This window comes from Rissa tridactyla, chromosome 3 (genome assembly GCF_028500815.1).
Source record: "Rissa tridactyla isolate bRisTri1 chromosome 3, bRisTri1.patW.cur.20221130, whole genome shotgun sequence".
In the NCBI taxonomy this organism is placed as follows: Eukaryota; Metazoa; Chordata; class Aves; order Charadriiformes; family Laridae; genus Rissa; species Rissa tridactyla.
This window is the reverse complement of record NC_071468.1, coordinates 26,509,967-26,537,853: the sequence shown is the minus strand read 5'-3', so window position 1 is coordinate 26,537,853 and position 27,887 is coordinate 26,509,967. Positions and strand designations below refer to the sequence as shown.

Below are 27,887 nucleotides of genomic sequence, written 5' to 3'. Positions count from 1 at the left end.
ATTTAATTTAATGAGAGGATGCTGCAGACTTATTTATGACTCGGCAGGGCAACCTGTACGCTTTGGCCACCTCCGTTATCCTTGCCGAAGGAGGAGGAGCGTGTTTCTTACAGAACATGTTACAGCATCTTTAATACTTTTACATGCAGGTTTCCCAGATTGCTGCGGACGGGCGGGTGACTCGCCTGGGGCGTAGATTATACTGCAATGGCAGCAGAAGTTTAACTTTTTTTCTTGAACTGCTTATTAGCGTTCTGTTGTAAGGTTATCAGGCGGTATTAATGGACTTTTCCTTTTGTTACAGATGGAATTTTATGACTTGCTGGACACTGAATAGGACAAGGACATGCGTCTTATGAGGTAAGAAAGAGCAAGATAAATATATTCCTACACATAACAGTTTCACTGGCTTGTTGTTTGGGTTGAAGACAACTGTCTCTGTCCCTGACAGAATGCTGCAAATAATTGAGATACTTATTTTCACATCGCATCTTCCTCTGACCAGGGACACCCTCTGATCAGGGACCATCTCTGCTTCTGTCCCAGTCCTTTCTCCTGGTGAACTGATGTACAAAGTCCAGAAGACAAAAATGTATGCCTTTGCAGTCATGGGAGCTAACAAGATAGGTCATACTTAACCTACTATTTTAGAGCTTTAAAGTAACAGATGAGGTAGAGCAGTTTTTGTTCAGTTTTGCGATATTGCGCACGCACACACACATGCGTGCGCACACACACCACACCCCCAGACATTTGAAAGGTAAAAAGATCTTTGAGCTGGCTTTTTTTTTGTTGTGAGGACAGAGTGTATATGAGTAGAAAACCTCTAGGTTTGAGTTTGAAATGAGTATTTGGCGTCACTAATATGCTGAAGGAAGATGTAGTTTTGCTGGGGTTTTTTTCTTCTTCTTTTTTTAATAGTATTGTTTTTAAAAGGCAGTGTTTAGAAAGGTACTTTTTTCTCTTTCGGTTTCTGGTTCAGAGGCTTCAACTGGCAGAGAGGAGTAGATGTCTCAAAACTCTTTGGTGTTTGAATGTGTTATGCCAACACCTAACAGCCAAATGCAGTAATAGTATTACATGGGGATTGTCACTGTCTTTCAACCCGTGATCCACCCTGTGGCTGTCCAGCTCTGTCACTCATGTGTTTCATTTTGTCTCCTCTGTCTTCCTGAGCCCTCTGCCTCAGAGGCCTTTACAGGCCTCAAAAATCCTTATTGCTCTTTTTGGCAGTTGGTTGGAAATGTAGTGGAAACAGCTAAATGCATCATACCATTGCGTGAGCACCAGGACTAAATTACTTTTTCCTTGGCTTCAGAGATTTAGCTCTTGTAGACACTCTTGAAGGTTTTGTTTTGGTGTTTTTTTTTTTTCCACTTGAGTTTTGTTTGCTAAGTAGAGTTACTCTTTGGAGGGTGGCTGCCCAAGCAAGAACCGAAAACTTTGAATGGTTCTTGGCACTGTGTGGAGTATGCAAGAATCAAAGACTTGCTTGCTGCTTAGGTTTTTTTGCAAGTGTTAGGCGTTTTGTCCATTGAAACTACCCTCTTTCATGCCACTGTTGAATCGTGTTATGAATATTTTATTTAATGGCTTACTCTCTACCCAAAGGTGGTCTTGTATGTATATAGTTGGTAAAATACAGCTCTTTGGGTGAGAGGTCTGGCAGTCTGCAGCGCTGTTACACAGAGCATCTCACATGCATACCTTGTTTGTTGTGTAAACGAGCTTCTTCACTTGCACGTGTTCGAACCGGTCTACCTGTGCTCCAAGAAAGGGTAATCAAAATTGCTTTCAGGACTTCTTAGAATGTGTTCAGCCCGACCTGCACCAGCACCCCTCCGCACGCAGGCAGTTCAGCTGCCGTCCCACCGCACGCCTGCCGCCGGCACGGCTGGGGCTGGGGGCTGTGTGGTGCCCACTGCTGCATCGCCACGGGCGCCCATACGCTCTCCTTGAAAAGCAGCGTGGCCAGGGTGGTACAGGCAGAGATGCTTGTGTTCAGGCTGGTTTGCTTTAGCGGGGTCAGTTGATGGAGAAGTGTATCTGACTGGTGTCAACGCAATGCTGGGGACTTTTGGTGTGCACGTGGGACAGCACTTCTGTCGTACTTATTCAGCTGCCACTGTTTTCCTAAGATGTTGTATAATATATGTGTTATACATATGTATGTATAATATATGTATTATACAGTGTACACATATTGTTTAAGTTCTGTTCTGCAAAGTGGATACTGGTAAATCTGTGTGCTGTAACGTGGGCAGCTCTTGTGGCACAGCAGCTGGCTGCTGTTGTACCATCCCTCACAGGGCAAGCGAGCTCTCTCCTTTTTTCTCATAAAACAACCACCGAGGAAGCTCTCTTTCCAGCAAGTTCTGCAGCTTGAGGCCACGACACCTTCTCTCGCCACAGCTTTATTGCCAGCCCTGGGGACATACAAACGATGAGCCAGATCCCTAGCAATTGCGGGACTGGCTTTAAAATGAGATTCTGGGAGGAAAAGTAGCACTTTCCACAGGCTCTTATCTTTCTCCTCTAGCAGGAAATATTATGTCCTCATTTTGTGTGATACCTTCTCAGGGCTGAAATTAATCCTGAGCTATGAATGTGTGTATCTCTTTCTCCTTTCTCTGAGAGGGCTTTGTTTATCCCTTCCTCAGCAGCCTGGGCTGGAGAAACACCACTGTCCCACTCCCAGTCCTTCTGTGTCCCAAGAAGCGTTGGTCCTGGTCATGCTCCTTCTCAAGGCTGCAGTTGCCAGGTGTCCCTCAGTGTTTCAACTGTCCCTTAGTACCATGGTATCAGTGTTTTTTGTTTTTTAATTTTAACCTTGTGCTCCCTTTCTGTGTTCCCTCTCCTCCTTTACATTTGGATTTTCATCCTTCCAGGCAGGTGTCTGGATCCTGCCCCAAATGTGCCCTCAGGTCCTGTATGTGCCTCCTGTCCATGTTTTCCCTTAGTTGCTTACAGTTTTCATGGATGTTTCCTGACCCGTTCCCTGCTGTTTCTTCTTCTGGGGGAGTACTTTTGACGCACTCGCGTGTTTCTTGCTGCTTTTGCAGTTGAAAGGGTTACTATCTTTTAGTCCCATTTAAAGCAACAAGTCCAGGCTGTGCAGGGAGTAATCTTGTTGTAGTCCTAGGCATGGTGACTTCCTTGTAATGAATGGCTGGCCTTTGGGATCCATCCTATTGGTTACGTGACAGGGTCGAATATTAAAAAAAAAAAAAAAAAAGCTCTTTTAATATGCTTGAAGCCTAATGATGAAATTATGAGGCTTGGCGAGCTTGTAGCCGTGTTGATAGGTGCCAGACCTCTCACCCAATATTTTCTTTTCCTTCCCTCGTATTTCCCTGAGCCTTTATCTTACTTCCTTCCAAGGAACCCGGGGCCCTTGTGAACTGCAAGTCAAGTTTCACACAAAGTCTGCCCGATAGCTCGGATCATAAATATAAAATCATTCTATAAGGCCTAATCTATTTTCAGAGGTATGTTTATGAGATAGATAAAAATTACTTTGATCGCTGAAACGGCATTGTGTCATTTTTGGAAGGAAATGACGAGGAAGTTACTCTTATCAGGCCTATTTTCACCCGCTGCTAGCTTAGACCTGACAAATTGCAGCTCCAAGGTCGCTTGCCTTAACAGTTCCAAATTAGGTTGCCAATTAATATTGATTATCTGAAAAACAGTAGGTTGATGTATACTCTATTATTAATAGCTGTTAATGCACTTTATAATAGCAATCTGTTTTGCAAACATTTTCTGGTTGTTCTTTTTTTAATGAGTCTTGGCAGTGAAAACCCCAGTTTAACACATGCAGAACTGAAGTAACTTGTTGAATTGTTTGTGTGTTTTTGCATTTTTGGGTGTGTTTTTTGTTGTTGCTTTTTTACTGGGAGTAATACTTGATTTTGATGAGACCAAATTGAGGCAAAGTCCAGGAATTACTTTGGTCTGAACTGGTACAATGTAGTTTCTTCTTGTGTTAGTGCACCTCAGCGCAAAGCTCTTGCATCACTGCTAGATGAGTTTTAATAACTTCCTTTGACATTGCCTATGAATATTTTTGTCTCCACAGAAGCCATCTTAGAAAAACTTTCTAAATAAGAAAGCTAATTTGAATAAAACAGTAACAGGTAATTTGAGTTCCTTTTCTTGTGTTATTTATCTGTTTTGTCACGATATGTGGAAAGTACCTGGAAAGCACAGGGAGAAAAATGGGAAATATCTCATGCATAAGGAAAAGCCTCTAGATAACAAAGTTGGGGGGGGGGGGCGGGGAGAGGGGAGGGGAATACCTGTGTGAATGTAGACATCAAGGTAAATGCTTTTTCCTTTTCTTTTTCTTCCAGAAAATTTGAATATTTGCACAATCTGATGTTGCAAGTTGTAAACGCTTAACACTTCTAAAAGAATAAATTACTTCAGTGCCTGAATGTGTAGATAACTGTCAGCTTCAAAGGATCAAGTGAGTTGGAAGGAATGTCTGGAGAACTCGGTATAGGCAGGTACCAGGCAGAATATAGAAAGCAGGGGAATACATTTAACTAATTTAACAGAGGCCTACATGTAAGTTTATATATATAAATTAAGACTAATCACGTTATGAAAAAGAATTTCTGTGGTTCTGCTTTTAATGTAAAAGTGGAATACTCACTTCCCCCTCCCCATCTCTGTTACACTGTGTTTCTCAAGCTGCTTGTTATAAGAATTGTGCTGCTTCTGTAAAAATTGAGATGGAAAATTAACCCATTTAATACTTTTCAAACTACCCTTATAAAAAAAAGGCCACCTTTCACTGTAGAATATCCTTGTCATGAGTTGGCTGGTTCTGTGAGATGTAAGTAACTTTGCACTCTTGACTAAGCAAGTAAGAGAAACTGAAATCAGCACTGTAAAATGTGTATTACAGCTATAGGGCTAAGATGGAAAGAGCCATTTCAGTTTTTGCTTGAGAAATGAACTAATCTGAAGTTCCCCTCAGAGCATGTAAAGCACAAACAAGGAGGGGTGTAGTTGAGCATTGCAGTCTCCAGGATGCGTGTTGCCTGTCTTTCACCCCACCCCACTCCATGAGCCAATGCACGGTTCTAAACTTGACAAAAACTACTAGCGTGGATGACTACTTAGGGTTATTTCTCTGATCCAGGTTCTCTAGGCTCCCAACAGACACGCAGCCACAAGGGGAGCATCAGGGCAGCCCCTGGGGGTTGCAGCTGCCCCTTTGGGGTGGATAGCACTGGAGCAGGTCAGCAGGGTGAGGTGGGCATCGCTGCTGCTGCTCATCGCCTACCCCACCACCCTGGCTGGACGCACCCTTCTTTCTTCCTTTTTCTGATGTTGGTGGTGGGACTGGAGCTCGGAGGCATGGTGTGGGCAGTAGGTGACCCTCTACCTGGTGAGCGCGCAGGGTACCAGCTCTGCGGCTGCGGGGTGGACGCCAATTTCGGTGCTTGAAAATAGCGCTGGCAGCCAGGAACTTCTAACTGCAGCTCTGCTAATGAGTGGTGTTGTGGTTTTGGGCAACTCCCTTGGTCGTCTTTGAGTCAGCTCCCCTGTCAGTAAAAAGGGGATGATGCTCCTTTGTGACTTACTGTTGAAATGATTACTTATTGTGTTTCCGATGCCAGCGTCCTGCCATGTATTGTTACGATGGGTAAGGAGAGACCTCTTGGCTTTTGTTAAGAAACCCTGACTCCAAGAAGACAACAGGTTGTGGAGACTGTTTTGGGTTTTTTTTCCTGTTAACTTAAAAAACAGATCAGATTGACTCTCAGTACCGAAATGCTAACCACCGCTACTGACCATTTGAATCTTGGCCCACTCTCCTCCCCTTTCCTTCCTCTCTGCAACTCCCTTCTTGACTGTCTACTCTTCACGTTGGACCTTTCCTAAATGAAATGAAGAGAGGGTGCCAGGCAGAGTTAAAAGGGGAATTTTAGTTGAGGCTGAAGGTGAAATCCTAGCTGTGAGTCTAAGGGTTTGCCGCTGGTGTAGCGAGATAGAGAAATGTTCTGCTTTTTTTTTTTCTCTGAGATACATTCCGCATGGAGGCTATGCAGTTTCTAGGCTCTGGCTTGCTTGCGAACCTGAGACATGCCAGTAACTTGCTGTTTAAAAAAAAAACAAGCAAAAAAACCCAACAAACAAACAAAAACAAAACAAAAAACACCAAAACACCAAACAACAAAACCCTCTAAAAATAATGTTGGGGGGAGCCCAGTGAGTCAAAAGATGCATAATTCACATATGCAATTAAACTTCACCAAAAAACCTCTGGATAGTTAAATTCAAGGAAAATATTAGTTAAGGTACCCAATAGTTAAAATATTACTTAAGGTACTCAGACAAAGCTCTGAGAACAGCAGATGCTTGTTTGCTGTTCAGCTCCCACAAAAAATGTACTCTCTTGGTTCAGGATTGACCTCCAGCTGCAGGTGGTAACGTCCTGCTCCTGTTGACAGCAGTGATGTGTTAGGGAGCTGAGGGCTCTCCCTGGTGCTCCTGTTTGGGTGGTGGGGTTGCATGGGGCAGGCAGCTGTCGGTGTTGCTGCTGGGTGGGTGCCTGTCTGCGGCCCGAGAAGCAAAGCCAGCTGTGACTCCTGTTTACTCTCTGGTTGCCCTCTTGATGCTCAGCCAGCGCGCCTTGATATCACAAGGGCTACTCATAACTTGTGGACTTCATAAACTCCAAGGAATGGGCTTTAATTTTAGAAAACATATTCTGTGAAATACGTTTCACAGGCTTCTGTCCCCGGAACAAGCCTCTGGTGTCTGTTCATCCTGTCTGACTAGTGCAGATCATGAACTCTCACTTGGTAGTTTCTACAGTGAGTCCATAACTTCTGTTGCTACCTTTCAGAGATGCCCACTCCTGACTATAAATAACAGGAGATGCGTCCCAGTTGTAAATTACTGTAATTTCCCTCCGGAATAATTTTAGGCCGTTCTGTTTTGTGCAATAGAAATTCTTATGTGTTTCGTTCATGATCGTAGTCGTAGTGTGGCAGACATTTTGTTTCTCTTTATCCATGGAGGGATGTAATACAGAGCATTGTCTGTGTGTTTTTGTTTTATACAAGTTGCTATGAGTTAAAAAGTGGAGAGAGGAAGATCAGTATGTCGTAAGCTTTAGTGCTCAGATCTGCCATGAGTGATTCTTCTTGGAAATCACTTCATGTTGCTCGTTTAGACATACAAAAATTTGAGCCTCCAGCACAAATGAGCCTCAGCTAGAGCAGCAGAATGGTGGATTGCAGGCTGTTCTGGAGATCTGGAAAAAAGTTTTGAATGCACTGAACTGAGGCTGTGGAGCACTTTGAGGACAAATGACCTTTGATTTCAATATTCTGATGGTGCATGGAGAGCAGCCAGTGCTTCTGGAGAGATGCGCTCCAAGAGGCTTACTGGTTGAAGCTACCTAAGTGCAGAGATCTGTATTTCTGAATGGATAGCGTTGCTGCAAAGTGGGGAAAACGTTAACGCCAGAGGAATTGTACAGGGTTTTGGTCAGCTGGATGAGACAGAAAGTGGTTCTTGAGGATACTGCATTTTGCAAGCTTGCTGTCGGTGAGTTTCTGAGCATACCACACATCAAATCAATCGACTGTAATTATGTACAGTCCGGCAGAGAAGATTAATTCTGAACTCTTCAAAACACTTTCCTCTGCCCAGCAGCATCTTTTTGGGGCCTAATTTTGGCTAATGTATTCTTTATCTTCTGAGTAAATTTTGGTAGAGACATTTAGCCATTTTGTCAGTAAGTCACTGATAACCATTATCCTCTTCAATAAGCCAAATACGCAGACTTTTAAAACTCTTGATATAAGATGTAGTTTCTGAATCTTTAGCTGTTCTTGTGGTGTTTTCTTTTCTGAAGTGAATAGACCAGAAATGCATGTTGCCCTTACTGTTATTGTTCTTTAGATAATACTCTCCCTCCCTGCCTTGCCTTATACAAAATAATGTTCTTATCCGTCCAGAGGCTACGTTTCCTTGCTTAGCTGCAGTTTCGTGCAGGAAGTTTAGCATATAGATTGTGTCTGCCATGACCCCCAGTCTTTTTTACAGGATCGTTGCCTTCCCAAATGCAGTTCCCCAAGGGTAACTCTCACGGTTCTTTTTTTTTTTTTTCCCCCTAGGATTTTGTAACTTTGTGTTATTGCTGTATTAAAACCAGCTGTTGTTCAGATAAACTATACCTAGCAAAAAATACACTTTACCAGAAAGTAACCGGATTCGTTTTTTGCTTACTGTTGCTCCAGGTTTCATGTTCTCTGCAGATGACAAGAAGTGATTTCATATTTTCTTTCAGCTTCCTGGTAATGGCAATGGACAGCATCCCATCAGGCCCTTAAAATACCAAAGGAAAAATATGAGAGGAAGTGGGGAACATGGTATCATTAGAGATAACACTTAGAGGATTTTGAATCCCTAAATTGAACTTCTTGTACTTTGCAGTTTGGGTTTATGTGAACATAATTACAGCTTTGAATTCTTTCTTTTAAATTTTGCATGGATGTGGGGGAGTAGTTGTTTTGTTTTTGCTAAGTAGCATTTTTCTAGAGAATTGTATTCATTCCACTTGTGTCCTTTTTCTGAAGGTAAATTTTAATGTTGATACTTTTTTTGGTCTAGTTCTTATATGAGATTAAGTATCAGAAAATTGCACATTTACCATCAGCTAATAGTCAAAAGGTAAAGTCTCGCAAAGACTTGGCTAAAACTAAATGAATAGCTCTCAATTTCCTGTGGGTGGGTGTTTTTTTTGTGTGTGTGTGCATACACTGCTTACCAATAAGGAATAGAGCAACTTTTCTCTTCCGCGATAGCTATGTTGCCAGCTTTTATTCTGTTGAAGTAATTTAGTTAAACAGGAGGAAGAAAAAAGTTCATAAATTGTTGAAAAGAATTTGCCTACAAAGTGTGCCAACAGGGTTGGGTCTGGTTTTTGTTTTTCCTCCTCCATTTTATCAGGAGGAAAAAAACCCCAACCTTGTTGCTCTAGTACTTCATTGGCCTTTTGCTTTCTAATGCTGAGCCTTAGCAGTATGCTGCTTTCATGATTTATTATAACAGTTGCCTGTGAGTATGGTATTTGAACACACCCCTTCGAGATTAAAAAAAGCCAAGACCTTTACTTTAATAGGGATGTTGTACACAGCCTCATCTTATTCATCTCACTCTGCCCATTTCCGAAGTGACTCGTGTAATCTGCTTAGGGCAGCGTGGGAAGCCTGTGGGGACTGGTGTAACGGTGCCCTCCCACCAAAGCCATCTTCAGATGGCCAGGGATACTCCACATTTGGTCTGTCTGTTGTAGGCTCAGATGAATTTTGCCTCTAATAAATATTAGTTGTGTCACTTTGATCCTGTGCATTGCTAGTTTGAAAACTTGAGTGTTATTCTAACAATTGCCTACTTTTCCTTCTACAAACAAAAAGTGTACACTCTCTGGCCCTTATCCTAGTCTGTGCTATTAAAAAGAGACAAGCAAATGAGTACACTTGACAGTGTCCCACTTAAACTTCCTCTGGATTTCTTGAATAGACAACTTGGAAGAACAAATTATCTCCTGTCCTTTTCCTCTCTGCTTTCTTCTGCTGGCTTGCAGCTTAAAATATCCTCCCCTTTTGTAGCCTTAAGAGGGGGTGATGATGAAGTCTTCACGAGAAGTGTTCTCTGAAGTTGAACTAGTTACACCATCAATCCCACTAACAAAACTCAATTGAAGTAGAGCTTTTTGACACAATGCTAGGAGGGTATCCAACAAGCTTTTACTGATTGAAAAACATGAAAGATGTGCTAGGGCTGTACCTGTGCAGCTTGCCGCGTAACTTTTTCCTTTGGTCTTTTGGATGAACTATGCTTCCCTTTTCTACCAAGAGCAGCTGTTGGAGAGCCATTGCGGGCTGCCTGGGTTATCTCTCTAGCAATTGGTAAATGTGTGCTCTGTATGTCACTTACTTGGAGAGACCTCCTGTTGTTCCTCTGTTCTAGTTTGAGGGCTGGAGCCCGATGAGGGAGTGTTCTTGTTTCTCCAGTTTCCAGACGTGGCATGAGGGAACGAAAGGGATGAGATGGTATGCTCTGAATACCCTAGTGAGGGGTGGAGTCTTCAGATGCTTTGTGGCTCTGACTACTTGAGACACAAAATGAGGTGAAAAATATTGTTTAATTTAGATTTCAGCAGGTACTTAAGGGTTGTCTGTAGGATAATCTGAAGTTCTGTCATTGGTTTCTAGTGAGACATGTCATTGCATGAAGTTTGAGTAGAAGTAGCAATGGCCACTGTTCAGCAAAACCATAGCTGGCAGTGGTTAGTGACAAGGTGTTCTCTATCATTAATAAAGCACTTTTAATAAACAAGGAAGAGGGCTTTGTGTCCAGATGTCATGTTGATGGATCATAGTGCAAGAACCGAAACAAGTAATGCTTTTTAAGCACTAGTGAGTCATATATAGTTAGGAGCTCCCATGCTGTTGGTCATGCAAGACAAGTTCACATTTGCTTAGCCTGCCTTGCTTTCATACATGACTTTGGTTTTCACTACTGATTAAATTTGAAATAATTTCCTTATGTTTTCAGATGTTGCCATAATATTAACATGTTAATCCTTTTCTGGTTGCTTGTCCTCCGTTGTATATGCTTATATTTACTTCTTATTAAATAAATACACTTTTATGTAATTGCATAATACTATCTGAAGAGCAATTGAAGGAGAGGGAGAGACTGACCTTCTGTGTTCTTTCTCTCCTGTTTAAAACAAATTGAGACCTATGTGATATTTTACTAGCAGTCTCTTGCTTATCCAGGGAAATTATTTTTAAAGACCAGACCCTGAGAGTATTCTTTTCATTTGGAAGGGGTTAACATCAGCTTCTCATGTTCAGGCAGTGTGGCTGCTATCTGGGATGTAGAAACACAGCCATACAGGTTGCTGGTGGTGAGACTGTTGTTTGTGTAAGTAGATTCCTCAGCAGGTGATGAACTTCTTCTTTAATGATTTAATTACTTAATCTCAGGAAATCCTTGGAAAAAAGATGTCTGGGAATTTCTGCCAGAGACTTGTATAGGTGTGGTAATAGAGGAGGAAAGGGACGACTTCTTCTGAAGTTAGATGTGGGGCAGGAAGCACTGGAGCAAGTGTAGGCCAGAAATGCTGAAATACAGAATGAAATTGGGGAGGCGGGACACGAGTTCTTGTGGTGGTTAGCCCAACAGTAAGTTGCTTTAGCCTGAGCGTGCCTCTCAGTTTCCACCTGTGTGAGATGAATTACAGTATGTGCCTCAGAAGTACTGTGAAGGTGCTAAATTAATGCTTTCAGTGGAAGATCACAGGATGCTTTGAATAAAGCTTTACAAAGTGCACAGTGTTCTTACTATTAATACCAAATAGTTTGTGTGTGTCTCTTAAATGACAAGGGAAATGAAATGTGCCAGATTTGTGAAGCTAGAGGAATGTTTGCTCGTTATTTTGAAAGAGCTGGAAAGTGCAGATGGAGAAGGGAAGACTGAAATCTAGGTATGGAGGAAAAAAATCCCATGGACCGTCATCATGGATGTGGTTTTGAAATCCTTCATCTTGCTGCCTCGTGTCTGTAAATCAGCTTTGTAGGTGGCTGAGTGTTTCTGAGCAGGGTGAGAGAGAGGAGAGCGTTCACCAATGCAGCGTAATGCACAGCAGAGGAAGCTGCTGCTAAAACTCTTTATTTGAAGAAAATGTGACAAACCAGGAACTGCTATAGTCCTTTTCTTAAATAGGAAATACACGCAACCACAAAAGACAAGTGCAGAGCTAAGTGACTGTCTGGAACCTCTATTAGAAATCTGAAGTTACAAGAAATGGTCTCTTGGCCTACTTTGCCGTTTGGATCATGCTTCAAAAGCTGAAAAAAGGGCCAATATGCAACCCACCAGCGGAATAACAATTAGTGGCATTTTAAGCTGTGTGTCCACAGGAGGGTTGTGGGCTTTTCAAGTGATGCCTTTTTCTGCCCCGTTCAGTGTCACTGAGATGCAGACACTCTTCGTGTTGGGGAGGGGACAACTTTGCTGTCCTGCCCGAGCTGTCCCCTTCTTCGGAGTGTCTCAGTCTGCCTTGCCCAGGCTCCACTTCGCCACCGCCGCAGGCTTGAAGTGGGCGTACAAAAATTACTTGGTTCACTTGAAGCCGACTCACAGAGTATGGGAAAGACTCAACGTCGTCTCAGATGGCTGGAGCTTCTTGCTGATTTCGGTTATTTTAGTTGGTAACAGTGAGGTGTGAACTTCCTGAGAGCAGGTGAGAAGTGAAAGCCCTGCCTCTCCCTTGCTTGGGATACTACCACGCTCAGAAATGAGGAAATTGCTACCCTTTAACTCTGTGATGGAGGTCAAAACTCCAAAAAAATCCACCCAAACCCCTCTTATTCAGAGAAGTGAGTCCTCAGCTTGGCTATTAAGGAACAGCTACGTGATGAATGGGACGTTACGATGGACGAGTTGGCCGCCTGTTCTCAGTTCTAACCAATGAAACACTTTATTTTTAAATGAGCTCCGGTGGCTATGCTCTTGGCTAATCAGTTAAATATCCTAGGGAAGGCTTTGTGGCTAGTAATTAATTCTGGTAATTAATTCTGCTGTTGCGCTAGGGTTCAGCAAATGACTGCACTGTTTTTACTTAAGCAATGCTAACCTGAGGAGATGTGTTGAAAGTTCTTTGACCTTTGTTAAAAAGTTAAAGCTCTATTAAACTTTAGCCTAGGAAAAGAACACCTGTAGGTCTACGTTATGGTGTTTCCATCCCCTAAATAAATCCATGTGGGCAAAGCAGCACTGAGTACTTGGGTCTGGCATCCAGACCCCTGCTATTCAAGGGAATCCCCTCATGTAGGCTGCAACATCAGCTGACATCAAGCTCCATTGCGATGGTGGGTTCAGAGTCTTCTGCTCCTCTTCAGGCATGCTACTTTTTCAGCACGCTGTTGCAATGCTGGTGCCGTTTGTCTAAAAGATGCAGTTCTCTTAGTCTAGAAAAGCCAAAGTAGTACAAGTAAATTGGTATTTTTGTCTATAAATATTGCTGCTGTTTAATAACGATAGGAATTCTCCTTCTTGAGCTGAAAGCACAAGAAGCACTATGTTCTGACAAGTTGTTCTGACTCAACTTCAGCCATAGTTTTTTAATAGTGATTAAATGCTTTATTGTATATGAAAAACAAAAACATTTTTGTGTTGGAACAATGAGTATCTGATATGACAGCATAGAGCAAAAGTTTATTATGCATATACAGTTGAAATAAGTTAACTTGCTTAAACCGTATTGTAGACACAGTGCTCCTGCATTTGAAAAAGTTTCATGACTCCATATAACCATATCAACATGTTTCCATAGTTAATTTCCAGCCTACAATTGTATTATCTTTTGTCTAATGGAACATCATCATATTAAGTAAACTAATAACCATAATGTTAATGTTGCTGATGCTTTATTAGATGCTACATTAAAAAAAACCCAAAACAACAAACCGCAATCCTGCATTTGCTTAAGCAGGGTATGTTTTAACTCATGAAGCTTTTCTGTGAGGGGAAAGTGAAGGTTGCATTTAAAAATACTGTGTCCGCTGCTCAAAATGGACCAGTATACAACAGTGTGCCGTACTGTTGCTTGTGAGGACATCGAGTATACACCCAGCGCTCTTCAGCACTTCTCTGCAAAGAGGAACACAATTTATACTGGGACTTCTGTCACATTTATGTGTGTCTACATGTATGGGGCAAATGGAGAAATAATGGTAGTGAGTATAAATGGGTGACGTGGCAATGTAGTTGATTGGAAAGGGAATGGAGAAGTAACTACAAGCCTTTAGTTGGTAGAACTGAGATAATTTTATTTCAAGATCACCGATAATTACGCTGAACAAAGTTATTTCTTACTAAATACAAGAACGCCACTGAAAATCAGGGGTATAGTAAGTAATGCCGTGTCCTTTGTCACGCAGGGAATAAGCCATGGACTTACTTGAGTAGTGTGAATGCTAGCCCAGCCCAGTCTACCTCTGGACGCGATGCAGAGGGAAGGGCTTGCTACATTCTGGAGAGCAGTTTACGTTGAAAGGGAGCTGGGCTGATGGCAAAACGCTAACAAACACCAAGCCCTTGTGGCACTACTAAAAGAATGGATACAGTCTTTGGATGCAAAAGTCAAATGTGTCCTGTAGAGTATATAGTATTACCGGTAGCACAGAGTTACTACTGGAATATGGAATCCAATTCTCCAATTCTTACGTGCCTGCTTTAGGAAAACATGCTTAAAAAAAAAATAAAAATTTAGAGAGCTGAGAGATTGATTACAGTTGGAAAACCTGTTTTACTGTTAGAAAAAAATTTTTGTTAAATGAAAAGCCTAGCTAGCATGCTTACTTTAAGTGAAGTCTCTGAATTGTATATATCTATAGAGGAAAGAAAGTACAAAGCTCTTCAATTTAGTAGGAGGAGGTGTAATGAGATTGAATAGCTGGAAGTTGAAACCAGATGAATCTGGGCTAGTTGTAACACACAAATTATTAAGTAGGATGAATTACTCACTGAAACAACTCCCTTTGGATCTGATGGATTCTTGATTACTTGCTTGTGAGTTAGAACTATGTGGTTTTAGCAAGAGAAATTATTGCTGATGTAAATGTTCTGGACTTTAACAAGTGATCTATCTGCACGTAGGTCTGTGGCACCCCTTGGGTGGGGGGTCAGAGAGGTGATGGCAATGGTCGGTTTGGCTTTCCGGGTCTGTGAGAGGTGGACAGAGGCCACCTGATGCTGTGAAATGACGCACCCGCCAGGTCTGGTGTTGGTGTTCTTATCTCTTCCCAGTACCATCTCTAGTAGGCTGCTGAGGTTTTCTCTTTCTCTCTTTGACAAATCTGCTGGTTTTTGATTCATGGCTCCAACGGGAGAAAACAGAATTTAATCCTGCCTACCCACGCATGGGGAGAGGGGCATGTGTAGTTAGAGCAGGGAGAGTTCTAAGGGGATTTTGTTGGTTTGTTTTTTGCAGTAGTTGGAGGTTTTTTGTTTGGTTTCTTTGAGAAGGTGAAGGGGGTCAGAGAAATGAAACTTTTCATCCATGCAGGTATCCTGCTGGAGTAAAGAACTGTACAAGTAGAATAGAGAGGAAAATGAACTTAGGATCAAGGGTTTTATGCGATTTTTGCTTGATCTTTTGGGAAATAGGTGAATTTGCACGGGTCGTGGAAAATGAAAAGCTAATGCACTAGGGACCCTCCACTCTTAGATAGGTTTTCCAGATTCATTACGTATCAGTAGCAACTGTTTGGGGTTTTTGTTTTTTGGTTTTTTTTTTTTTTTTTTTTGTTGACTGCTTGTTTATTCATATAAAATAAATTTTGTCCTGACCTAATTTCAAATAGAGGCATGTTTCTATCGCCGTGTCAAACTTCTGGCACACTTTGTGCAGTAAGTGTTGCCCTGTGTTTCCTCAGAGAGACAGAGGTGACACTAGTTGAGTTTCTTGCCTGCCTCTGGATTTGCCTCTGCAGGTTGGAGCAGAAGACACAAGGTAGGGTTGTGCAACACTGCGATGCCTGGGCAGTAGACCCAAGTTGGCAATTTGGTAGTATTTACAGGGGTGAAAATAAAATTCATATGTGCAATTTAATGTCTTAAAAACTGATGAATTGCACTTCTTGTCCCCGCAGTGGCAATGCTTGTGTAGAAGTCTCTACCTAAATTGTGTTGGTGGTGAGGCCTTTTGAGGAGAATCAAGTGTTGTGTTTTAATGAAAATTCGGTATACTTGTTGCGTTTGCATGTTGTGGCAGAGCTCTGTTTCACCGAGTATGGGGAGCTCTGTGAGGATGGTGGAGAAAATGCCACTGCCCTCACTTCTGACACATACTGGCTGTGAATTATTTATGGTACCTCATTGTAAACGGAGTGTTCTGTTGCATATTTGTAAATAATGAATTCTTTATGACAGGACATCTGTGTCTCTGGATCCCGTGTAACAGAACTGGTTTTCTAAATACACTTTATGATAAGATATCTATCCCTTTTCCCAGGGTGCCCTGTAATAAAGTACTTTTGTATTCCTGTTGTATCTGTTATCCATTTTGAGACTGACTCATAAATGATATATAGTTAGATAACATATGTAAAAGTTTGTGCTGTTTCTCGTGAGTTGATGCGGTGTGATGTTCATTTTGTAATAAGAAGTAGGTATCTTTATATGCAAGCATTCTGATTTTTGTGCTGTGTAAAATCAGGTTAGTAGAGGACTTATGTGCCACGTGAATTACGTTTGCTTTTGTAACTTTCCTGAAGAGTACATATTTTTGTAAGACGGTACTTTTTTCTTTTCTTTTTAATTAATAAGAAGTACTTTCTGGTTATGCCACTGGTCTGTGGAGGTAACGGAAATGCTAAGTGCAGCGTGCAATTCAGAATGGCTATACAAGAGATGGGGGATGATTTGCCTTTTAGGCCCAGTATGTGACTTCGGGGCAAACCTCTTCCCTTGCTTGTCTGTGCAGTTTGAGTAGGACTCACTTGAAGGCTTGATTTGTGTAGGACCCTCCTGCAGTGTGTTCCCTAACAGGACACTAGCGAAACTTCTCCAGCTCTTCAGGATAGTCAGTGGCAACCCTGAGTGTAAACTGCATACCCTCAGCAAAATGTTAATATTGCCCTTTAAGCATCCAAGCATTGCTTCTTGCCACAGGGTTGTGGAAGAGGCTGCTTTACCCGCTCCTGCCTGCGATTTTCCTCCCATGTGAGCTTTTTGGTGGTGCAGGAGAAGCTGCCACCTTGGGGGATGGCAGATTTGTGGCCCACCAGTGGGTGGCTGAAGGCGTCGACCTCGCCTGTGCTGACCGACCCACCGTGCACAGCTGTCTGGTGAACCAAGCCACTAAAAAGATCCAAGTCAGAAAAATAATTTTCTGCGCAGAAAAGGCTAATTTGTCACCTAGCCTGTTTCAGTGACCTGTTTTTCCGCATGGTCCATGGCTGGGTCCTGCTGGCTCAGTGAGGGGGCAGGTGGCAGGGGTCAAGGCTGTAAGCTGTGCGGGGCAGATTGGCAGTGGAGCCCGGGCAAGGTGGGGTGCTGGCTGGCCTGGTTGCTGGCCAGCGTGGTCCAGAGGCATGTTTGGAGCGACCGCAGAGTGAGCAGCACCATCACCATCTTAGCCACGTTTGCTGCGCTGATTGTGATGGGTTGGTTAACAGTGCCACATGGATGAGAAATGTGCCAAGAGGGAAAAATGCTTTAGTTTTGGTATGCTAAAAATCCCAAAGAAATGCTGTATTTTCCTTTTGCAAAGAGGATGGGGAGTCTTCTGGTAAAGTACCTGCTGCATATACTCTGCCTCATCAGTGCATGGTGCCAGCCTGCTCCCCTGCTGTCCTCCCCTCTCCCACCCATTGCTTCTCTTCCTTTTTTCCTGCCCCCCCCCCGTAATTACTCCCAGGAACTTAGTACCAGTTGTCAGTCACCGAGTTTTGCGGCTAATGTACTTGTAACCCTTCTTAATTCTCTCAAAAAGAGAAAGAAGCTAATGCTGGATGCCTGCCTGCCCCTGCAGTTGCTTAGCAGCCAGCGGGAGGCACCTGGAGGAGCAGCTCGCCCCTCCTTGAATCATCTGCTGAGAGAAACGAGAAGACAGTTATTACTGGTTAGGTTCGTTAACATCTTTTTTTTTTTTTTTTTTTTTTTTTTTTCTCTTCTCTCTGTTTCTCCCGTACTCACACACACACTTACCTGCCTCTGTTCTGGAGCTTCTCACGAGCTGTGAGATGGAGTCTCCAGCATTCAAGCAACCCTCACTGCTCGCAGTCTCACGTGAAATAACGTGGTGACCCCCGTGGGCGGCTGTGAGGTCTTAGTCCGCAGCATCGCAAATGTACTGCATAGATGTTTTACCATCTCTTGAAGGAGTGGGGTTGGTTAGGCACTTCAGCTGACAAGGTCGTGGTTTTGCACTTTTTGGCCTCTTACTTAAGTTTTCCATTTTTAGTTGCAGGGTGCTCGGCGCTTCTCGCCACTTTTCCTTGCAGGCTCTGACAGAGTAGCTCTGCTCAATCTTCCTGCAGTAGCTGGAGATGTCTCCAGCTTTCAGCCAAAAAGTTGTGGCCTCTTCTGTTACCAGGACTGGTAGAAAAGGATGCCTGCCCCTGCCTTGGCCACGCTGGTGGCAGGGTGGTTGAGAACCTGGATGGAGGGTGGGCTGTGACCGGGGGAGGCTGGGGTGTGTTGAGTTACCCTGAGGCTGCCCCAGAGAACAAAAACGCACCGAAAACACAGTGGGTGGCTAAGGATGATGGTGTCTGTTGAACTACCACAGCGGCTTCGGTGCATATGGGGGATGGAGGTACGGGTCTCCAAAAGAGGATGGGTACCAACATGTCATTTGTAGAACTTCAGCTTTGTTCCAGAGGGGTTTCTGTAAACTTGAGGGGGGAAGAAAGGATAAAGAATGCCTCAAACCCCTGGTATAACCAGTTATCTAGCTCACTGCTTATCTCGCCATGGTTGCAAATGCCAGTGTGATGTACTGTTTTGGAGCAGGAACTGTGTGTCCTCAAAGCGATACAGCTGTGAACCGTCCAGCGCAGTGGGATCCTTCCTTGCTTCTTTCTCCTCTAAGGATGTTTATTTCTGATGGGCACTCTCATTTCAGTGGAAGTGAATGATGCAAACAGAGAAGCTGCTGGCTGTAACAGTTACGCGTCAGCCAGTTTCATGTGTCATTATACTTTTCATTTTAAGGCTGATTCCTAGATAGCCATGAACCTAGAGTCGGAGGAACGTGCACATGATTTACACGAAGAAATGTAGCAGGTAGTACTTAGATTTTCTTTTTAAAAGGCTAATTGTGTTAATTTGCTTGAGACACGATTATCTCAATGGGATTGATTTGTTTAATTAACTCGGGATGCCTGCAGGTTAAATAGTGAGTATAAATAGAAGGACAGTGGGGAATGCATCACTAATGTTTGTATTGCAGAAGGATTGACTCATATGTAAATGAAGTGCTGCAAGCCTGCCAGGCTAACCTAGTTCTGGGGTGGTTTCTAGATACAAAAATTCTCTCATGCCTGTCATGCATAACATGGGGCTTGTACGCTCCGGAATAGGTTGGTGAAGAGTGTACACTGTAGTACTAATGGCAAAAATACCTTGATCCTGTTGTAAATACCTTGCGTGTGGGCGCTTTTGTGAGCACTGCAAAGGGATGGAGTCTGCGGGATGTGGTTTGTGCCGGACCGCAGCGATGGCACTGCCCTGATGCAGCCCAGCAGCTTCTTCAGTGTGTCTGCCCTCTCGTGAGAAATCAGTGCAGTTTCTTGTTCCAAACGTCGCAAAGACAGCTTCTGAACAGAGAGGGCAACTACCCTGTAGCTAGCATCCTTAGGCTGAAGCCTCGTAACAAAGCTTTATATGTTCCCTTGTTCCCGGCTTCCTCTGCCTTACTGCGTGAACGTGCCACTCCACGCTTCTGCAGAGGATTAGGTATCTCAGTGGACCAGTTCTGCAACCCGTGTGTGTGTCCTTTGCCTACTGTTAGGGAGGGTAGTACCTGATACTTTAACATGTCCTTTGTCCTAAGGTGGACAGTTATGTTGAAGTCCCAAATGGGACATTCTGAGCCTTTTCTGTTAGTGTTTGGTCCTGTGCCATGAAAATCTTAGATCCTGCAAATACAGAGAGGACAGGCAGGTCTTCCTCATCTTTCCCCTACCTAAAGTAACTTGCTCTTGTCAGGAGCTATATAAAACTGTAGTCTTTCTCTGAATCTTTCCGAAGTCTTCGTCATAGCTTGTGGCAAAATATTGTGCAAACTGAGTGCTGAATAAAAATAAAATAAAAAAAGAACAACAGAGCACCGCCACAGAACTAAACCAACTAAACAAACATACGTTTCCTTTTAGCAGCTTTAAGCGTACTGCAGTTTCAAAGATGCCCTTTCTTCTGCATGAGGAGAGCATATAGGAGCACTGCAGTCTTTCACAATTTTTTTTTTTATATCCTTGATAATTTATCCATCTCCCATTAGTGTGGTTGCTTCAGACTTCTCCGTCTCTTTCTGTACAGAAATCTGTCTTTGTCACGAATTATTCTTGTCCCCTTTTTCTGAACCTTTTACTACATCTGCTATCTCAAGAAGAGATCAGATGATAAGAGCTGAACACAGCACTCTGATGGAGAACACGCTTCTGATTTATGCTGTGGCATAACAGTGTTGTTGGTCTTATCCTTTAGATAATCATGCGAATGCTTTCGTCTTTAAAATGGAAAAAAAAAAAAAAGAATATTTCGAAGTCGTACTTTGCATATCTAGCAGTGTTTTTCATTTATTATTTATTTATTTAGACTTGATTCAAATATTGAGTTGCTCCAGAACTGTTAAACCCAACAATGAGTTTTGAGTGCTTCACATTTTTCATTTAAATGCACTTTGCTTTTTATTGATCTGCAGTGGATTTAATTTGCCCCTTGTCCTGGCCTTGCATGGTTCATCGGCAGTTCTTTCCAGTCTTCTCTGGTTTTGACCAACTGTAAATAATTTTGTCATTTGTGGATTTTCGCTGTTCAGGTTTGGGGGGAAGGGGAGAGGAGGTGTTGCCTTCAAGTCTTTTCAGTTTGTTCAAGAATACATGAAACACTGCTATCCCCGGTATAGAGGTGAGAGCATCTCTCCCTTGATTTTTTTTTTTTTTTCTTATTGAAAGCTGTTTCTTTTGTTCTCACGTATTTTCCGTGTCTCTCTGCTGCTTTCTAATCTGCATAAACACTCTCCCTAATAAACCTCAATTTTCTTAGTAGCGTAAAAGGATTTTGCAAAAAGATTGTTTGCAAGTCCAATTCCCAGCTTTTTAAAATCCATACTTATGTTGACAAGCCAAAAATACTCACGAACAGCAAACAGAAAAGTATGGAAGCGTGTATCTGTTGGAGAAGCCAACCTTGGAAAATTGTATCCTGTTGGTAATACTTGAATTACGTGCATCGAGTCTCTATCTCTTCCACCGTCAAGACACTGTTGCTTGAGCCTTTGCATTGCTCATTGTTATATCCTAATCCTTCATTTAGGATCAGTCCATTTGGAATGCGGAGGGCTTTTTTTTTTTTTTTTTTTCCCTCTTTCAAACTATTTCCAGTGACAGTAATTGCCCCGCCTTATTGCTTGTCTATTTGAGAATTGTGGTTTGGGTTTATTGAGGGAGTTTTGGTTCTTGTAGCAGATCCCTCAGCTCTTCCCCCCTGCCTTCTGCTGAGAAGATTCCCTTTCCATACATCTCACTTGAAGCCAGGATATCTGTATGTGTTTTTGACTGCTTATGAAAATATTGGAGCCCTAGAAGAAATGTCATACTTCTTCCATCTTGCCAGGAGCCCACTGAGTGCTGTTACTCTGTTGTCAAGATAGAGACTTCAACCCTTCTGGTGTTTTAACATAGATGCTGTTTTGCCCTGGCTTGTAAATGTATGTTTCTCTCCTGCTTGGAAAGTGGGCTTTACCAGGCCCTTCACTAGAACTAAGTTTACTGAGTAATGCCAGGTTGTCTTTTTCAAGTAAATACTGCAAAGGCGAGTGGTGGGGGGCCTTTGTATCTCGCCATCAGTGATCTCCCGACATCCGTGGTTGTTAGGAGGGGTTTGGTTCCCCTTTATAACATCCCGTTCTGTTGGGGTTAGTGTAAGGTGGGATATCTGAGGATGACTTGAGATCCGTTGAAGGAAACGTTACGAAGAAACTTTCTTAGAGCTTCTTTGAAGCTCAGGAGTTAAGTAATAGCAACACTTCTTCCCAAGAGACAATTTCTGACCCAGTTATATAAAGGGCTTCATTGATGTAAACCAATTTTGGTTCTGCCTAAAACACTGTGGGAAAAGGCCTTTGTACAAGGTGTGTGTTATTTTATTTGCTTTTTAATCTGTTACCGTATTGAAGTATTAAATAACTTAATACTGCAAGAGCTTATTCTTTCCAGTCCATAGCTTTCCCCGAGAAAAAGTGAATAGACCTTTTCAGAGGCCCTTGGAAGATGACGCGACACAGACGTGCAGGGATGCGCACGTGTGCGCGCACACCCAGGCAGCACCCAGTTCAACTTCGAAAGCCTGGGGTGGTGAGGGGGTAAGGAGGTGGAGGAGAGGCAGCACGCTGGTCTGTTTGGAGACTAACACTGTGTATTTAACTTCATAAATCATGAAGTACTATGGTTTTGTAATGTACTTATTTTATGTGTTTAAAAGTGTGCTCAGACACATTAAAAAGATACTTTTTCCAATGCATATTATTTCTGAATTACAAATCCCTTGTGCAAGAAAGACGCAGCGTGCTTTTCTACAAAATTACAAGAAGGTTTCTTCCAGACTCCGCAGAGCGATTAACTACAGAAGTTCTGGGCATTATGTTCCTGTGTGTTGTCTCGAATTGGGAAAACGTATCGCTGCGATCAGTGCATTTAATGGCCTCGCAGATTTCTTAAGGATAGGTTCAGAAATTTGTACAGTAGATCAGCGTAGCCCAGGTAAGGAAAACAGATTATGAAAGACACATCAGGAGCTTCAGAGGAAATTAAGTTAAAGTAGAAATTATTATTTCTCTTGGTGTGGACCCTTACAGGAATGCAAACTGGACGGAGAAGCAGGTTGCATGTTCTGCAGGCACTGCTTGGGACGATGGAGTACCGGTATGACAAATAGCAAAGGGGCCTGGAGATGGACTAAAGAGTACATTGATTCGAATTCTGGGTTTATTTTTAAAAAGTCCTCCAGGATGATGTTGCGCAACTGTCAAGAACCGTCGTGAATGTGAATGAAAAAACTAGAAGAGGCATCAGGTAGAAGAAAAACTGCCAGAGAACAAAAATGGTCTGGAAAAGGTTCAAGCAAAATGCTTTCGGTTTTCGATATAACAAAGGCTATATGTTGCTGCTCTGGAAGTAAGCCATGCAAAGCCCCAGCTGTCTTTTTACTGCAGAAATGCGTTTGTTCCTCTGTGGTATTTTAGAAAGCCACATCTTCAAGTAAAATTGAATTTGACTTGCTTTTGTCTTTATATTGTTGATATTGAGTTACCTGCTTATTGGATATGTGCTTGTCATGCAGGCCATGTAAGATGCCACCAAGGGATGGTATCCTTGAAGGACGTTATCCATGTGGTCCTAAAAATGTTATATTCTGAAATGGAAAATGTGTTTCTCCGTATTATTTTATAAGATTTAAATCTTTTTTTTTCCCCTGTTGCCCTCACTGAAGTGCAGAAAATAGGTTGACTTAAAGACTGACTATCAAATTAAATTTGTGCATATCTTAAATAACTTTTCACATTGAGTCTCTTGAGATTTTTATCTCTGTATTTGCAGAAATGTCAGTGAAATTTATCTTGGTCCAAGATTTCACCATGGCAAAAATCTCAAAAATGTATGCATCCATTCCCTTCACCCTCTTTTTTTTTTCCAGTTCTATGCCAAGTTGTGCCTCTTCTCCCTTCCCTTGGGTGCCTTTTCCTACTGCTACTTGCCCAGATGAGTTTAGGGTTGGGATACATGGGCACACCTGCTTCCATCAGCCAGCTGTTACACTCCTGTGTGTGTATGGATTTCTATTTGCAGTAAACCAACTTGTTTATCATGACTGGTTTGTAGAGACTGGAGGAGCTTCTTAGCACTACATAATATTCTGTGCAAGGGTAAGTTGTTGCAGTTAGGAATAACTAGTTCATAAAGTAGGACGAAGCTGTTTTTACAGGAAAACTTGCTCTATTTTGCATCTGTTTCTTTTGAGTGATGAGTGAAAAAAAAAAATCATCATTTTTGCTCTTAATTTGTGAATTCTTATAATGTTCAGAAAAAATGTGAATAGAATTTACAAGATTACTGCAAGATTATGCAATGGTCCCATATCTGTGAGCAGTTCAGGGAAAAAAGTCACTGCTACATGTACAGTCACTTAAATATGATATCAGAGAGAGACACTTCCCTCCCCTGCTTCCTGCCTCCTTTTGTGTTCTTTGCGATGTGAATATACTAACATCTATTTGAAAGTTATTTTTGCTACCTGAGCCTTCTCCTTCACATCTACCTCAGAAGCAATGCCTGCATCTTGGTAGCGTGTGTTTATTTAATCTAAGGAAGAGCAAAACTTGATCAGATGGCTGCAAAGCAGGAACATTGTTTGCCTGAGAAGATGGTGGCGTGCGTTTGTTTATCTCACCTGTAAGGTGTTTTGTAATCACTCTTTCCCAGATCCAAATGATCATTTCCTAGGAGATAATAGATGCAAATACTGTGTGAGTTATACTCACATCAGTCACCTTGTGTTAACAGCAAAGGAAGTGAAAAAAAATGGATAGTGGTCCTTGTTCTGCGGTGTGTTGAGGGCCCTTGACTTGCCCTGAGGCAAATAAACAAAATAGATAGATACAATAGAGTAGAAAAATTTCTTTTTTTTTTTTCTTCCCTCAGTTCCTCACTACTTCTGGTTTCACATAGATGTGATGGAACTGTTGTTTTTGAGTGTTAAATAATATACATACTTATATAAGAACAAGCTCTATCCCTTTTTTGTGGGAGTGGTACTGTGTGTTAGAATTCTACCCCCCCCTTCTCTTCCAGACATGCGACAGCAGCTTTAAGGGCTGCTGAGATTCTCGCAAAATTTCTTCCTTACGGTGCCGTCCAGTGGAAAAGGCCGGCTGCCCGGTGCCCTGTATGTGGTGCGGGAGGTGCAGCTGGGGCATTTGCTACGTGCCGTTTGGCGTTTGCTGCCACAGTGGTCTAATAGCACAGGCAGCGCTTTGGTACGTTCAGTGGGTTGTTATCATTTAGGTGGTTTGCTTGTGGGTGGGCAGCTCTGTGTGTTTGGGGGGGGATTTCAGCTGGCTTGGGTGGGTTCGGTCTGTCTTAGTGTTAAATACAATTCCAGAGGTGGCTCTCCCCTTGGTTCTCCAGCATAACGGTGGAAAGATTATTGGATCTTTGATGTTTGCCTTGCAGAAAGTTTTACCTCCTCCGTGTTTTGCACCATTGCACCTGCCTCGTCGCAGCCTGCTTTCTTGTAACCTTGTGTTCGTTAGGAATGCGTTATAGCCTATCTACAAACCAAATGAGGTCTGGTCCCTAAAAAGCTGATACTGGTTAGTTATAAAAAAGGTTTAACTGAACTTATTGCTTTATTGATATAAACTGCAAAAGACATCAGTAACGGGATGTTCTGAGTTATCCTAAGTTTAGGATTCTGAACGGATCAGCTAATTTCATTAGGTTCCTGACTACATTAGGCCCCTCTGCAATCTGTAGAGACAGAAGACCTGAATTTCAGTGCTCTGGGTCACTTTTCAGAAAACTTTCTTTTTTTCTTTTCCCCTTCTTTTTTTTTAATTGGCTATACAGGAAACCTGGAGAAATGAGCCAACCAAGCTGGTGGTGTTATCAGTTATACCCACAGTTGTCAAGTAGGACATCTTTAAAGGGAGATAATGAAGGCATTGGTCTGAAGTCATGTTTAAATCGTTTGCCCAGTGCAAAATACATTTTATAGTCTTGAAGGAATGCTTGCATCTTAAAGAAATATATATATATATATATGCACGCACTTCTTGCTTTTCTAAATGCAGTAGGCCTTTGTGAATTGACAGAGATACAAGGTCAGCTCCTGAATCTCCTTATTGTTAAGAGCAAAATACAAATTGAAACTACCCATAGTCAAATGGGTTGCAGAAAGTAACACGCATCACTTACTCCTTTCAGTGAAGTGTTTGCTAGCATATGAGCATCTGTATACAGACAGATCCCTCCTGTGCCGCTAACAGCTGCTGATAGGCGTTTTCTATGATATTAGAAACCGCTTCAAAACATTCTGCTTGAACGGAAGCCCAAAATGTTCTTGTAGGTATTTCTTTCCTAAGTGAACCGACAAGCCAGAGAAGAGAAGAGCATTTGAGAGAGCATGCGAGTACTTGGTGCAACCTCGTGAATTTGAAAAGATAGAAAATCTTGTATCTGTCACGATTTGGAAAAGTGCTGTTAAACCCGACAAAATTTATTTTGTTTCCATTTTAAAAATGAAGTGAAAAATGGCTGCAGGAGTTCTTCCCCTGTGATGTTACATTTTTGAGTAAAAGCATAACTGTTTGGACAGGGCTAGTAGCGGACTGGTGGAAGCTTTATATGAGGCCGTCCTCTTGGGAAAAGGTTGGGAGAAATAATGTGGTGCAAGTCTGTGTGACCCGTTTTGCTGAAGAAGCAGGTCTGATGTTTATTGCTGGAAGTGGTCATTTATGGCTGTAAGCTCTACGCTGAGGGGGAGAAGGATGCGGCTGGTGTAACTCCAAACCATGCTGTTGTCATCTGAAGGGTGTCAGGCACTGTCTGCGGGGGGCTACGCCTTAACCCCAACACCAAACTGCATTTGGTGGCAAATTTGAGGGGTTTGCTGCGCGGACATGCAAAGCCAGTCCTTGGTGAACCTGCCCTGGTTTCAGGGAGAGGTTTCAGCCATCCTTGGGAGACCCTAATTGCACGTTACCCCCTTGTGTACACTAGTTTCTCCCACACGTGGGTTTTTCCACTTGTCTTCTCCACTCCTCCCGTTCACCTCCCATACGCAGCTCTGCTGCGAGAAGTGCAAAAGGGTCTGCCTGGGCAGACCCCAGCGTTGCCTCTTGGGCCTCTTCGCCGCTCTGTCCAAAATCAGTAAATGTGGACTTGCTGAGCAGAAAAGACAGATTTCTATTACTAGTGGTCACTTCTTGGTTTTGAGGGTGGAGAGAATGGGTTTAACTTTATATTTTGATGGAATATATATATTTAAATTACTATTAAAATGGTATCTTGGGAAAAGTGTTTATATATTTATGAAAAAAGAGCTATTTTAGATAGTTCTTTGAGGTAAATGTATTTGTCAAAGAATTTGAGACGTGTGGTCTTTCTGAATGCATTTGACATGATCATTATTCACTTGTACCATTTGTTTCCTGTCTCGTTATGTAAGTTAGCAAACCACTCTAAGGTTACCTTTTACTTTTATTTGCGTTAGAAATCGCACGGTGAAAAATGTTCTTGTTGGGTTGCCTGCTGCTGAGCCAAAAGCTGTAAATAAAGTGGTTTCCAATTGAAATACAGGAGAATCAGAGAACCATTATAATTAATGTACCCTCTGGTTTTTCTCTTTCTCTTTTTTTTTTTTTGATATTACCACATATCTTTTTTTATAAAGTGAACCAAGTTTTTCTTCCTCCTCGTTGTGCTTAACTTGAAATAGTCACTTCTTGCTGAACCAAGTGCTCCAGACCTCTGTTTGACACTTATAGCCTCTGCAGGTGTGCCTACCTCTGATGCTGTTAGTGTTCCTGTAGGCTTTTCTGGGTAAGTGGATGGTGCTGGGAGGAATACCTGAGGCTGCTTTTTTACTTTTTTGGTTTGTTTGGTTTTGGTTGTTTGTTTTTGTTTTGTTTTTTGTAATTACCAAATTCACTTATGGAGAAGAACACTTTTAGATAGGAGTAAGGAAAAAGTATTTTGTGGGAAAGCATCCGTGTGAGCATCTTGTGATCTACAGGCAGATGTTACTGAGAAGTGGTTTGTGGTTTTTTGACTGGGAAGGTGGGCACATTTTGCCACTTGTGTTTTAATGGAATACTCCATCTGCTGTCTAGCCAAATCTCTTTCTGAACATGAAAGTTTTGTGCCAAATGTAATAGCAAATGAAGAGAAAAGAGGTGGGGTGTTTTCTTCAGTATGCCGTAAATGTTAAAACCCAATGTGTCTGAGAGGGTGGGTAAATCCAGATCTTTTTGTGTATCTCGTTCTTTACTTATTTTAAAACAGCAAATACATGTAATTCCAGTTGGTAGTTAATTTGGAAACACATAGGCAAGT

At 42.3% G+C, this 27,887-nt stretch overlaps 1 protein-coding gene across 5 annotated transcripts in view; it reads left to right on the top strand.

Moving 5' to 3' along the window:
* The window catches only part of TRERF1 (transcriptional regulating factor 1), a 98,950-nt gene that overhangs the window by 29,164 nt on the left and 41,899 nt on the right, over positions 1–27,887 (top strand). For 4 of the 5 annotated variants that reach the window (XM_054193712.1, XM_054193713.1, XM_054193715.1 and 1 more), the window contains exon 2: positions 305–360. The gene's annotated coding sequence lies outside the window, so the exon portion shown is untranslated. Of the gene's footprint in view, positions 1–304; positions 361–4,081; positions 4,140–4,355; positions 4,472–27,887 lie in introns of all 5 variants that reach the window. The other variant, XM_054193714.1, reaches the window with a different exon arrangement.